Consider the following 15787-nt stretch of genomic DNA (forward strand, 5'->3'; position numbering starts at 1 on the left):
AATAAAAATTCCAGCTTGAATTTGATAGAGAGAGGAGCAAGTTACATTTATGAGGAAGTTAGGAACCATTCGAATTAATTTAAATGAGGAAATGTTTATTGTGTCCTAGTTTTGGATGGGTTTGGTAAAGAGTCGGTGTTTTAGACTCATCCAACTTTAAACAAAACATATAAAGTTAAAAATATTCAAAATAAAATTTAGGAACCTTAGAATCATTCTTGAAACAATGGTTTTATAATAAGAAAAATTTTCTAATAAAATTTTGAGGTCTCTTTGATCCGGTTCTGAGTCAGGGATAAAACTGGACCAGGTACTTGTGGGTCATTGTTCGACTCAGCCGGGTTTCAAGTCAAATTACTGATATTTGAGATACTATTGAATCACCAAATATAAAACCGTCAATTTGATTCTTAAGATTTCAAAAATAAGTGCAGTTCCGATTTAATTAGATCTAAAATCCAAGTCTAACTTGAATTTTGTGGAGGAAGAACAAAATGCACGGCGGGTGCACCAGAATCTTATAATTTAAATAAATGATAATACCCTCTCTCCATCTCTTCACGTTTTGGCGAGATCAAGGTTTGGGGAAGCGATTCTCTTCCTACGAATTTATTAAAATGGTAGGAAAGAGCATACTGTTCCCATAAGCTTTCAACGGTGCCAATAATGGCTGGTCCCCATTGAGGTTTTTATTTTTTTTCTTTTCTTTTTCTTTTAGCCCTTTTCTACTTATGTAATAACAGTTTATTGTGAATACATAGTGTAATCAGAGTGCAAAATAATGTCATTTTACTACTGTTTACAAAATTTTCGGAAGTGACTGAAAAATCTCGCCTATTTGTGCAAAATTGCCAAAAGAAAGCAAAGTACAGCTCAAATGGTAGCAAAATGAAGTAGATTACCAGCCCCTTCTCCATGAAACTACATTATTAACCCGTGATAGCAAGAGCCGTGTGGGTGGTAGTGTGAATTGGTCGGGTTAGGTCCGCGTCGATCCCGAACAAAACCAAGACCCAACTTCGGACCTGCATTAAGTCTAAGTCATTGGACTTGAATCCGACCGAGCGCTGTTTTGGGCTAGATGGACACAGTTTTTATGAGTCCATGTCGAAATGACTCACCTCTTAAAAATCTTTTTTTGAGATGGATTTTTTGACTTAATTTTTAAGAATATATAATCTCTAACACTGATATCATGAATATGAAAAAATTAAATAAATTTTGAAAATTAAAAATAATATTTCTATTACGAAAACAATTGGACCGTTAATTTCAGATATTTTTAGATGGACCACCTATTTGCATCACCTTGGGACCTCATACCGTAGAAATGCAGTCCAGCCCTCATGAAACAATTTTCCTATATATATATATATATATATATATATATATATATATATATATATATATATATATATATATATATATATATATATATATATATATTAAATAATACATAAATATGTCTCTATTATATGTATATACTGTTGGGGTAGGCCTTTAAAGGCTGTGATAGCATGTAAATATAAGAATTGAATGGTGAATTCAATACTTGATTAACGTAGAGTTGGGCGGTTTATGGCCTGAGTCATGTCTAAAATCTTTGGCATAGGTACTGTTGTTGAAAGTTTAGGAAGGGTCCTCCCTTATTAAGGTCGGAGAGATACACAAAAACATTCTTTGTAGGCCACGAGAGCTTCATGACGTCCTGTGTACGGATGTAGGTATGTGAGAGTGAGTGCTAAATCCTCAACAAAACTTCTGCACGGTATTTATTTAATAGCCATATTTTGCGAAACAACCCTATAAATGAACAGATCTATATGTACATAAAGAGAGTTCACATTGTACTATAGTGATACTTGCATTTGATTTGTTCTTGGGAAAAACTCGTACACATACTAGAACTATCATTTCACTATTTATTAGTAAGCTCTGACATGCCAATCAAGAGGCCTCGCACTTGAATGTAGGTCATACGCTGCGTTGGGTTGGTTTGATAAGAGAGTAATGGATCATGGATCTTGACATGAATGGAGTGTCGTAACAGTCACTTGTTTTTTACCTGGTAGATAGTAGTCTACTTCTAAAAGTATTTTTCAGTGTTATTAAAATTTTAAAAGCTCCAAAAATATTATTTTTAATTAAAATTTATGTTTATGTGATTTTTGAATTTTTAGAATTAAAAATTTTAAATGATTAGAAAACCCCCTAAAGGCTATTTATGAAATTTTCTAATAAAAAGTGGGGTGTTTTAGAAATTGTTTAAGCTAGGTAGGACCTACATGGGGCGCTACAAGGCCACACGCCACATGTGTGGGGTCTAGGGTGGTCTAAGTTCAATGGGCCGGGCTTGGGCCGGTTCATTAAGATTTATTAGTTTCTTAGTCGACAATCCCTTTTTTTTTAACCCATGAAGATTCATTAGTTTCTTTGCCCCATAATTTTTATCGTAAAAAAAAAAGAAAAAACAAATTTCAACACAAGAATCGAATATGAGACCCTGCAAAGGGGTGTCTAAAAACGGCCTAGCAAACCATCATGCCATTAAACATTTGTTATAATGAGGTGCGACACTTAACATATGTATCTTTTAATATTTACTTATTTTTTTAAAGATTTTTATCTTAATTTTTTGGTGTAAGTGTATTTCTGAAAATATAAATAAATAAACATAATTAAAATATTTTAAATAAAAATAAGCAAAACACCCCCAATTATTTTGATCAATATTTTTTTTTTAAAATGTGCGGCGAGACAAGAATGGATAGATTTCGAAATGCTTACATTTAGGAAAAATTAAGTGTGGCTCCAATAGGTAATAAGATGAAAGAAAGTAGACTTAGGTGGGCTGGTTATTTGTAGCGTAGACCCAATACAACAATATTAGGAGGTATGAGTTGTTTCTTTGTCTGCCCCCTGGTTCCTCTTCCCTTCCTATCCCCTTGAACTCTGTCTTTTATACCCATCTTTTGGCTACTGGTTTAGCCGTCTACTTTTAGACGCTGCCTTTTTGGCGGTCTGGGTGTTGCACCAACCCCGGCATATGTGCTTCTTGTAGAAGGGGTGATGCTTTGGTTTGTTTTCAAGTTGGTGATGCTTGGGCTCAAAGACGTGAACAGAATAAGCCTGCTCGCTTTAAGTGGTCAGTGAGTTTTCCAAGCTTCTGGATGGAGTAGGGTCTTCGATTTTTAGTGATTTTTGGTGTCTTAGGAGTTTTGGTTGATCTTGCTTTAAAGTAGGGCTTCTTACCCTATTTTTCCTCTTTTGAAATTGTAATATTGGAGTTTATCTCCTTATATTAATGAATACTTACTCAATGTTTTTTTTTTTAAAATACAACGTGCGACACTTAGCATATGTATCTTTTAATATTTACTTTTATTTTTAAGATATTTATCTTAATTTTTTGGTGTAGGTGTATTTTTAAAATATAAATGAATAAAAATTATTAAAAATATTTTAAATAAAAATAAGCAAAATATCCCCTATTACTTTGACCAATATTTTTTGTTGACAATGTGTGGTGGAACAAAAAGGGATAGAATTTGAAATGATTATATTTAAAAAAACTCAGATGTGGCTCCAGTAGGTAATAAGATAAAAGAAAGTAGACTTAGGTGTGCTAGTTATCTATAGTGGAGACTCAATACAATAATGTTGGGAGGTACGAATTGTTTCAAGTGAAAAGCTAAAAAATGGTAAGAGGTAGGATCAAAAGGACATGATTAGAAGTAGGGAGAAAAGATATAGGGACTATGATGTCACCAAAGGTATGACACTTGACTAGGATTCATGTAGTCTGGCCCAAATAGTTAGAAAAAGGCTCTAATAATGATGAATAATAATTTCTAAAAGTATGTATTAAATAATACATAAATATGTCTATATTGTATGCATATATTGTTGGGGTAGGCCTTTAAAGGCTGTGATAACATGTAAATACAAGAATTGAATAGTGAATTCAATACTCCAGTGAGAGTGTATAATAGTTGACTGACATAGGGTTTGGCGATTTATGGTCTGACTTATGGCTAAAATCCTTTCCCCTGACATAGACACCGATGTTGAGAGTTTAGAAATGATCATTCGTTGTTAAGGTCGGAGAGATGCCCAGAGACATTCTTTATAGGCCAGGAGAGCTTTGTGATCTCTTGTGTACGGATGTAGGCATGTGAGAGTGAGGGTTAAATCCTCAACAAAACTTCAGCAAGGCATATAGATGATAGCCACATTTTGGAAAGCAACCTTATAAATGAACACATCTACATATACATAAAGAGAGTTCCCATTGTACTACAGTGATACATGTACTTGACTTGCTCTTGGGGAGAACTCGTAATTCACATTCTAGGACTATGATTTTATTATTTATTAGTCAACTCTGACATGCCAATCAAGAGCCCTTGTACTTAATAGTAAGTCATAGGTTGCGTTGGGTTGGTTTGACACGAGAGTAATGCGTTGGGTTGGTTTGATAAGAAAGTAATAGATCATGGTTCCTGACATGAATGGAGTGTCATTAACAATCACTTGTTTTTTACCTGTTAGGTAGCAATCTAATTCTAAAAGTATTTATCAGTGTTATTAAATTTTTAAAAGCTCCAGAAATATTATTTTTAATTAAAATTTATGCTTCTGTGATTTTTTATTTTTTAGAATTTAATGTTTTCAAAATGATTAAAAACCCCCCTAACGGCTAGTTATGAAATTTTCTTATAAAGGGAAGTATTTTAGAAATTTCTTAAACTAGGTAGGACCTACATGGGGGTGCTACAGGCCCACACGCCATATATGTGGGGTCTAGGGTTAGCAACGGGTTAGGACTGGGCTGGTCCATTAGGATTTATTAGTTTCTTTGTAGACAATCCCCATGGTTTTTTGGACAAGCTTTCTATGCTCCCACCCACAACATAAAACTTATATACTTCCCTTATCCAACCATCCATTTTGAATGGAGGGCTAAGATTGCTCCAATCATAATGTCTGGTCTTTATATCATTTTATTTTTAATTTTTTTTATATAAACTATTTTGACACCAAATGTTTTACGCCCAATCCTCTATTAAACTCGCACTAACGAAAAATATAAAATAAAATATTTCCAATAAAATAAAATAACCAAAATACCCCTAAAAAATAAATGGGTATTTTGGTTATTATATTTTATCGAAAAATTAATTTTAATATTTTTTATAGGTGCACCCCATTGAGAAGAGGGCACGTACCAAATTTCATATTCATACAATTTGTATAAAAAACACTAAAAATAAAATACTTTGAGACATCGGATCTAGGATCAAATGGTGAGTGACTCTCTTGATCAAAATTAGACGGTTGGATGGTAGGAGAAGCATAGATTTTCTATGCTGTAGGAGAAGTATATAAACCTTTCCTTTTTTTTTTCTTTTTTTTTAAACTTGAAGATTTATTAGTTTCTTTGCCCCATAATTTTTATCGTAAAAAAGGAAAAAAAAAAAGTCACCACAAGGATCGAATATGATAACCTACAAAGGGGCATCTAAAAAAAACCTTGCCAAACCATCATGCCACTAAACATTTGTAATAACAAGGTGCCACACTTAGTATATGTATCTTTTAATACTTATTTTTATTTTTAAGATACTTATTTTAAATTTTTGGTGTAGGTGTATTTTTTAAAATATAAATAAATAAATATGATTAAAAATATTTTAAATAAAAATGAGCAAAATACCCCCTATTATTTTGATTAATATTTTGTCGTTAAAAATGAGCGGCGAGACAAAAAGTAATAGAATTCGAAATAATTACATTCAGGAAAACTTAGGTGTGACTCTAATAAGTAATAAGATGAAAGAAAATAGACTTGGGTGGACAGGTTATGTGTTGCGCAAACCCAATACAACAATGTTAGAATGTATGAGTTGTTTAAAGTGAAAGGCTAAAAAAGACATGATTGGAAGTAGTGAGAAAAAACAGAAGGACTTATACGTCACCGAGGGTATGACACTTGATGGAGCAGAATAGTAGACTAGAATTCGTGTAGTCCCACCGAAATAGTTGGGAAAAAATTATGATATTGATCGAAATAGCACTCAATTTTTAAACAAAATAGTACTTGTGAATTGCAAAATTTTTTACCAAAATTATTTTTTGAATCACAAACAATTATTAAAACTACAAATAAGCATTTTGTGTCATAATTGTTATCGATTAAAATTTGAAGTTTCACATCATATCCATTAGAGTACTTTTGGCCATTCACTATTTTTAATTATTACTTTTGATTCTAGGAATACATATGGCAATTTTGAACTAACGACTAGTATGAATGCCTAAAATAATTGATAGATATTGAAAACGTGAGTGATTTTATTTAGGAAAAAATGTACATAAAGGTGACGCCCTAAACAATCAAATTAAGGCGCACCACAAAATTTCACTTATTTGGATGCTGAAAAACTCTCAATTAGATAAACTCAACCTCAAGATGTATGGACAAGAGAAAAAATGGATTTCAAGTTACTTAAAAATAATGCATCTTGGAATGTATTATCTAGACCATCAATTTTCATGATTTTCAAGTGTTTACGGATTAACTCAGTTTACAATATTTTTGAATCTTTAAAATTCATATTGGATATGAAAATAAATTTTCAAACCATCACAAAGATTCTATTACTAAAAAAACATATTTCTGCGCTATTTGAAAGTGCGATTTACTTTAATTGTTTAGAGCTTCCGCCTTATACAAACCACACCCTTTTATTTAAGGGATTGTATACAATGAGACCATTTATCTTTATTACAAGGATATCACAATCACTCCTATTCATTAGATGTTAAATTCGATGGCTAGGGTTAGTCATGAAATCCGAGATATTTTTTTTTGAACTTTGAGTCTTTTCAATGACATTCTTACAACCACTCAATTTAAAATACAAATGACAAGAGCGACTATGACCTCCTTGTATAAGAAGTAAATGGTCTATTTGTATAACTTTTCTTTATTATAATCCTTTTATGCTTCAAAATAATTGCTCTATTATTTAATTTATATAATCATAATGTTAAACTAAATAAGATTTATAAATTAAATATTTAAGAATTTGACCTTTTAAATTACAATAATTTAATTTGTAGTTAAAATTTAAGCACACATAGGTTTATTAACTAATTTCAATAATTTTTTTTAAAAATTATACTCATGAAATGAAATTGCTTCCATTATGATTAGAAATTTTTGTACTTCTAAGAAAGTTTATCAAATGACACCGTGTAATTTATTATAATAATGCCGTTTAAAAAAAACAACAATTTTCATAACTAAAATGGGTTTTAAAATGTAATTCTAATATTATAGTTTAAATAAATTTATAAATTTTACATTTATTTTTTACTTGGGATGGAATTTTAAATTTAAATTTATTCTGTTTTAGAGAAAAATTAGATTTCAAAACTAAGAAATTATGTTATTTGTTTTTAGGGAAAATTAGATACATATCCATTATAGTTTCCGTTATTCCGGCTCTACCGAATAGTTTCCGTTATTACTACCGTGTCCGTTTTTTCCAATGTCAAAACTAAATTTTTTAAAAAAGATGACTTTACCCTTTTTCGGTTGTTGAACAACGGAATTCAAAGTATTTTCGGTTGTTTAACAACCGAAAACAGGGCCAATTTCGGTTTTTTAATACCTGAAAATTTAAAATTTTTGGTTATTCAATAACATAGTTTTTTTTTTTCTTGTAGGTCTGCCTATCATCTCTCTACCTCTCTCTCTACATTACATAGGTAAAAATGATTTTTGTTCTTTTTTAAACTCTCTCTCTCCCCTTCATCCAACATCTTTTTTTTGGACAAGTTCATAATCCCTGAGATCTCTCCTAAATTTAGGGGCTCAAACTAGCTGTTTCCCCTGATTTTATCACATAATCGTAACTTCAAAGAGGTAGAGTTACGCCACAAGTTTTTTCCTATTCTTCTAATATAATAATCCATAACATTTTTCTTAAATATAGGGGCTCAAACTAGTTGCTCCCCTTTGCTTTTATTGGATAACTATGACTTCATAGAGGTAGAGAAAACACGCCACAAGAGAGAGAAAGCATTTTTCGGCTCTTGAAGAACCGAAAATTTAAAATTTTCAGTTATTTAACAACCAAAAATTTTAAATTTTCGGATCTTCAAGAACCGAAATTGGTATATTTTCGGTTGTTCAACAACCGAGAAAAAGGTAAAGTCTGTCTTTTTTTAAAATTTTGGTTTTGACATGAAAAAACGGATATGGTGGTAATAATGGAAACTATATAATAACAAAAACTATAATGAATATGTATGTAATTTTTCATTATTTTTAAGATAATATAAAAATTATTTAAAATAAATAGTTGTTCCCAATTTTTGAACAAATAGATTATTTATGTGTTGGGAGTGCTTGTAACTCAGTGGGAGTGTAGTTTTATATAGACCATATTGAGCAAACAATGTTTTATGATATCAGACTGAGCTTTACGAGCTAGACCAATCTAGTTGGGAAAAACCTATGTTATATAAGCTTAGAGAATAAACTAATGCAGATTATAATAGGCCATCCCTTGATGAGGTCGGAGTATGCCCAGAAAAGTGAGCCGAGGGACTGTGTGACCCTTGTATTTGATGGAGGACTTCAGAGACGGGGCCAAAGCCTCATCTGCATACCATTACATGACATGCACATATAATAGTCATTTTCGGGAAAGCGAACCACCTTTCAGGATGAAGCTTATGCATGTACGAGAGATAACCCATATGCACCATAGAACAATAAATTGCCACAGGTTTAGGTGACATTGGTTTCGTATCTAGGGGAGAACATGAAATCCATAGACTGGGACTGCAACCCCTTGCCCATTGGCTAGACTTTAGTGACCCACCAATAAGCCCCTGCTTAGACTGTAGGTTATGGACAACACTGGGTCGGTTTCAGAAAGCAAGTGTGGATCGTGGTCCACAGTAGAAGATGGAGTGTACCTAGACCATATGGATTCTTTTCCCATTAAAGTATTTAATGTTGATTGTTTTGATGTTATATGATTTTTAGAATTATTATTTAAATTTTTCTAAATCTCTATATATTTTATTTATCAAATTTGGATTTGTAAAAACATAGATATTGATTTTACATTGGTTTAATTATTCAAATATGATTTTATAAATTTATGAAAATCATAATATTATTTTTAATATTTTATATTGCATGGAAGGCCCAATAAAATAAATGGGCCTAGCATGTCAATTGGGCGGGGCCTATGGAGTGCCATCTAGGGTGGCACGCCCCACCTTGAGGAACCTTCTAATTTTGTGAGCTCAAGCTCATGGTTTGAGAAAAAGATATCTTGTGTTTTGGAAAGGTTATGTTTTGAGGAAGCTTTGAATCAAAATTTAGTATGCATGAGAAGGTTTGTGTATAAAATAAAAAAGTACGATATTATCATATATTATTTTCTTATTCGCATTCATTGATAGGAAAATGGTTTAGAAAACGAGGGATGATAATTCTAGCACCTTCCATATGATCTGATGGCCTATCTATGGAATGAATGGCTAATATCTCTCACCCCGTAAGACACCCAAGATCAATGGTGCGTATTCAGGCTAACATAAAGAGACAAAACATGGAAAACCCTAAAAAACCCTAAAACCTATTAACACACTATAAAAAAACGATGGACCCTACCGAATATTCTATATACCAATTTCTCTCTCTCTCTTATGAAAAATGGAGGGCACACCCTACTTAGAAGAAAACTCTGTTTCTCTCATAGAAACTCTCTCTCTCTCTCCCCTATGTAAGGAAAGGGCATGCCCACTCATGGTGTTATGATCTCTCTCTCTCCCCTATGTAAGGAAAGGGCATGCCCACTCATGGTGTCATGATCTCTCTCTTCCATCATGTTGAGTTGTGGCTAAAGGGTGTAGGGTGTAGAAAAGAGATGCTATCTCTCTCAACTAGGTTATCAAGGGGTTCTATCTAAGTTTAAGATTTGTGATTGTAATGAGTTTTTATTCCATTTGACCTAAACTTGCTTTCCCAAGATTGAGAATGAAGGTTGATCATTGATCCCGCACCATTGGAAGGTGATTACTCGGTGTGGGGGGTAATAAGCCCTATTGAAGTAATCTCCAACACTCTTTTAATTGTTTCTTGCTATATTTATTTATTGCTTCTTTTATTATTCCCAAGTATAGTTTGTGTCTTTCTTTGATTATTAAAAGAAAGGTTTTGTGTGGTATCAAGTTTTAAGATTTTAAATTTATTTATTTTATATTTTTTGAAGTTGATTTATTGTAAAAAGACTACTTGTGAGTGATCTAAGCCAGTGAAGAAAATGAAAAGGAATAATATATATATATATATATATATATATATATATATATATATATATATATATATATATATATATATATATATATATATATATATATATATATATATATATATATATATATATATATATATATATATATATATACCCTGGCTAGATTACATAAAGTTATTCGTTTGTCATGAACTTTGTTAAATTAAATTTTAATCATAAGTATTCTGTGAATCAAAAACGATTGTATCGTTTATAATCTTATCTGTAAGATGATGCTATGATTAAAGTTGTTAAATAAAAATTATATTTTGACATTATAATGATATTGGTGAGAGTGATTTTAATTACTCACTTTTTTACCCTTTTATTTTGTGTTTAAATATATTTATAAAATTAAATTTTATCCACCAAGTATATCGCGCCATTTATCATATTACGTTGTAATTATTATAGTTTTAGACTCACTTAGGTCTAAATATCAAATTTTTAATAATTTGATCTTTTAAATTTATTGCAAAGTTATTCTAGTTATAATTTTAATATTTGAAAATCTAGCATTTTTTTAGAAAATTTATATCTCGTTAAAACAGTATTGAAAACAAAATGTACTACAAATTTAACTTAAAATGTATTTATTTTATTATGAATAAATTTATTTTCGGTGAGTTATCTTTCAAGAAATTAGATAAGTAGCTAATTATTTATTAAAATGATAAAATTTCTATTGCGTTTTTACATAAATTTAATGGCAATTAAAAGGAAAAACTAAATTTTTTTAATAGTATTAGCAATTAATGTTATTTAAGACTCCGGCAAAATCGTGTCTCACCACGAAGCAAGGCGTTTGAAAATGGTTGTCAAAGTCTGAGATTGTGATCCCACGGTACTACGTTATATGTTTACTCCTTCATACAAATAGCAAATTAGGAATGGAAAATGTTTTGTTAAGGTTGTAGCCCTGCTATTAATTAAAACGTCACCTCAAGGACTCGTAAAAAATTTCAGTTTTGGCATCAGAAAAATATTCAAATCAATCATCTGGACCTTGACTATTATGATTGTAAAAAGATTAGGATTTAAAACCTTTAAAATACTATATATAGTATCACATCATCGAAAGCGTCTATTTTAAAAAATTCATAGGTCCGTAATATATGTATTAGTATTTGACTTGCAAATTTTGTAATCGGTGGTGGAAATTGATTTTACAACTAGAGATTTTCTATACACAAAGTGTTTTCCAGATGAGATTTCAAGATGAGGCTTTATTTATTTTTTAATAGGACCTAGGCTTCATTGAATGGACAGAGAGCAAAGAAGATGGAGGTTATGGGAGATGATGATGAGGACGGACGCCATGGGGTTTTGAAGGTTCCACTTTTGGTTTTGGATAATGGTGAGACTAATAAGAGATCGGTTTTAATGGTGGTTGGTTCATTTTTTCTACTATCAAATGATCTTTTTAGCCTAAGAAACTGGGCAAAAAGAGCATGGAATCTGCACTATGAGCCAAAGGTCAAAAAAGTTAGACAACAAATGTGTTTTTTTTTTTGATTCAGTTGATGATGCAAAGAAGGCGGTGTAAATTTCTTTGTATCGAGTTAGAGATAAGCTTTTAACTATTGGACTTTGGAGTTTTCTTTTTTATTCTTTATTGGTTCAAAAAGATGATTACTGCTTTAGGTTTTATGGTGTCCCTCTGCATATTTGGAAATTAGACGGTTTTTAAAAATTGAGCAGTTTGTGTGGGGTGTTTTGTCCTCGTGGAATGGAATGTGAACAAAGGTGATGATGCATCCTTTGTCCGCATTAAAGTTAAAAGGAATTCATTTTCTCCTTCCCCAAAGCACATAAGAATCTTGATCCACCATGAGGATTTCATAATACGTGTGGAGGTGGAAGGCTTAAGACAAAAGCCAAAATCAAACATTAAGATGCAAAATATTGAGAAAACGAAGGTGGGCATCCTTATGCAATTACGGAAGAGAGATTATGATAAAATAAAGAAAAATTATAGATATCCTTTAAAATCAACTTTTTACACATCTTACTTTCAATATGTTTTGTATTATGCCCTAATCCCAATACAATTTTTGTTTGTATTTTACCTCCTAGTCAAATAATCAATGAAATTGAGACCAAAATGCCCTTCTTAATACTTTCCTTTTTTGTTTTTCTCATCTTTCCTTTTAATCACATCACACGCTTGCTCTCTCTTTCTCTCTCTACTCTCCTACTTTCTCTCTCTACCTCTATCCATCTGTCCTCTCTCTTTCTCTCTCTATTCATTTCTCTTTCTCCCCTCTACCTATTTATCTTTCTATCTCTCTTTCTCTCTCTACCCTCCCTCAGTTTCTCTCTCCACTTTTTCCCAAACTTCTTTGGCCGAGACGTTTCTCTCTTCCTCACCATTTCTCTCTCCATTCTCTACTCTTTAAAACTTCTTTGGTCGAGAAAGCCTTGATTTTCAATGGTCAGCTCTTGTAATGACCTAGACTTTCGCGGTGAAGAGAGAAGAAGAGAACGTACGCATGGTGGAGAGAAAGTGCACACGGCGGTGAGAAAGTACGTACGGCGGTGAAGACAGAAGAAGAAGAGAAAGTGCGAACGACGGTGAGAGAGTGCGCACAGAGGTGAAGAGAGAAGAAAAAGAAAAAAGTATATACAACGGAGAGAAAGTGCACACGACAATGAGAGAATGCGCACGGCGGTGAAGAGAGAAGAAGAAGAGAAAGTGCGTACGGTGGTGAGAGAGTGTGCATGGCGGTGAAGAGAGAAGAAGAAGAGAAAATGCGTTACTCTGCCAAGCCTGTGCATGACTCATGGATGCCACTTGCCTACTGCATGTTATTGCAGCTGCCACCTGTCAAACTGCATGTCACTGAACTGCCACATGGCAACCCCAAGGCGTCACCTCACATTTTTGGAGTACATAAGTCTCTCTCTCTTTCCCTCACGCCATGTTCTCACTCTTACAAGCCAAAGCACTTAGCATTTGCAGCCCCCTTTCTAACCTTTGTTGGAGGCCAAATTGAAGAGCTTGAGGAGTGAGTTGTGGGAGGAAATTTGGGAACACCATTGCACACACAAGGTAAGTGGATCAACTACCTTGTAGGTCCTTAAGCATGAATCGAACATGAATTAAGCATGATAATGAGCATGAGTAGTAGTATAAATAATAGATGCCTGTGCACACTGTTACGCTGTGATTTCCAGCAACACATATTGCCTTTGCATGACCAAAATGGGTATCAAATCTTTCTTGTTTGTCATGGAAATTCTGTGATTATATGCTTTTATGTGTCTATTAGAAATTGAGAAAGGTTTATGATAAGATTTGGCATGAATTAAGAGCTAATTGATTATTATGATAAGTGATACCGTGACTGCACTGTAATTTCCAAGAAGAATCTATGTTTTTGTAATCTACATTTAGCCTATCAAATGACATCCAAATGTGTTCAAATCATCACCATTAGAAAGATACATGGGTCTATTATAATGTTCATGTTTAAACCTTTCTCAAATTCTTTATAAATGAAGAGCGATGCTTCAAAATGTGCAAGTAGGTCACTGTTGACATATTCATAAAAACTCACAACTGATATCTCTGTTGTCACGAATTTTGACTGATCAAATAGACTCTCTTTTCTTCCAAACATCTGTCATTTGAGAGATCCATGAGTGTGCTTGTAATCACATGTTGAACACATTTTGAAATTCATCCTAGATTTGATAGTTATGTAAGTATTTGTGACGGCATGTTACTGCCTCTACTGCACATATGATTTCAGATGGAACAACTATATTCTCTTGAGCTTTTGAAGGGCTAAATGAGATCCAAACATTTTCAAACCACTTCCATTTGAAAGATACATGTGTCTAGTGAAAAATCGGTTTTGGAACCATTTTCAAATTCCAAGGGGATCAGACATTATGACCACGTTTATGATCAGATGTCTCTTGCTGAAATTGCAGAAAGTGTTGTACTATGATAAGGAGACTGTAACTCTACTATAATGAAATTGTAGAGAAATCCCTTACGAATGGAATGCCATGCCTAATCTTGCATATGTGCATTTCAATGTGAATAATAATGACTTTCAAACTGCTATGAAATTCTATACATGTCATGTACTGGAACTCTAAATATAACCTTGATTTCTTCACTGAAAATACATGATACTTGAGTATCCCTGAAATCTTGAAAATAGTAATGCATAAACGAATGAATGCTCGAATATGCATGTATATACTGCAATCATATCTGTTATATGTGCCATGAACACTGCACAATGGGTCCTCCATTGGTAGTGGATATTCTGATTCTTTTATATGAATTCTGTTATATGTACTATAAATACTATGCAGTGGGTCCTCCATTGGTAGCGGATTTTATGATTCTGTGACCACTACGCAATGGGTCATCTATTGGTAGTCGGATTTATAATCTGCTATACTAAAAACCGATATCTGTGATATGACTACTACGCAATGGGTCCCCCATTGGTAGTCGGGTATACTGTACCTTGACTCCTATGATAGAAGTGGAGTCGAGAGGTGACTATGAATAACAGGGAGGGCTGAGCCCCCCAAATTGTAATGAGCACTACACATTAGGTCCTTCAATGGTAGTATAATGCTCTCTTGCCTAAAAGCATAATGAGAAGGTCGTATCTCGCAAGGCCACAACCTATCCAAAGCATGCTGGGGATCATGTGCGTGAGTGAGGACATTATGAAATGAGATCTCAATTTGTCATTGTCCTCCCTCCCAAATGAGGGTAGAAGTTCCAAGTTACAGGATTGGCGTAGACTGATCGATGTGACTTCTCCTTCTGGAGCAAATAATTATGTTTCCGCCTGCCTGAATTAAGTTTTATATATTATTATGTATGATTGTCTGACTGTGACCGTGATACTCATCGATGTAACTTCCATTTCAAGAAATATTAGATGCTCTGACATCTGAACAATACTCTTTTTATACTATTAGTGTACATATTCTGATACATGACTCTTCTGACGCCAGTATGATCTTTGATGAACTGTAGGTCATGTTACCATTTATGTGCTTGTAGGCTGAAATACAAGGGTAGTGATCTACTTACTGGGCTTATAGCTCATCCCTCTTTTTTTTTATCTGTATAGAGTGATAGTGCGTGACTGAGAGAGGCGAGCAACAGATTGATGATAGCAGGCACTTGGAGTTTCATACCTGTTCAAGATTTCTTTTGAGCCTAGTAGGTGTCTGGTGGTGTGGTGACGTGTATCCTGTTTGATGTAATGAAATATTAGGCTTGTAGGCCTGGAATAATATTGTAAAGAACTTTTGAGATGGAATGTATACTTCATGGTTTTAATTTGTTCAGTTTCTGACACTTGATGTATAAGTTTAATTTTAATTTTTGTGGTTTGCTTTGATTCCACCCTTTTGACACGCGT

Source organism: Amborella trichopoda, chromosome 5 (genome assembly GCF_054954075.1).
Source record: "Amborella trichopoda isolate Santa Cruz 75 chromosome 5, AtrichopodaSantaCruz75HAP2 v2.0, whole genome shotgun sequence".
NCBI classification, from domain to species: Eukaryota; Viridiplantae; Streptophyta; class Magnoliopsida; order Amborellales; family Amborellaceae; genus Amborella; species Amborella trichopoda.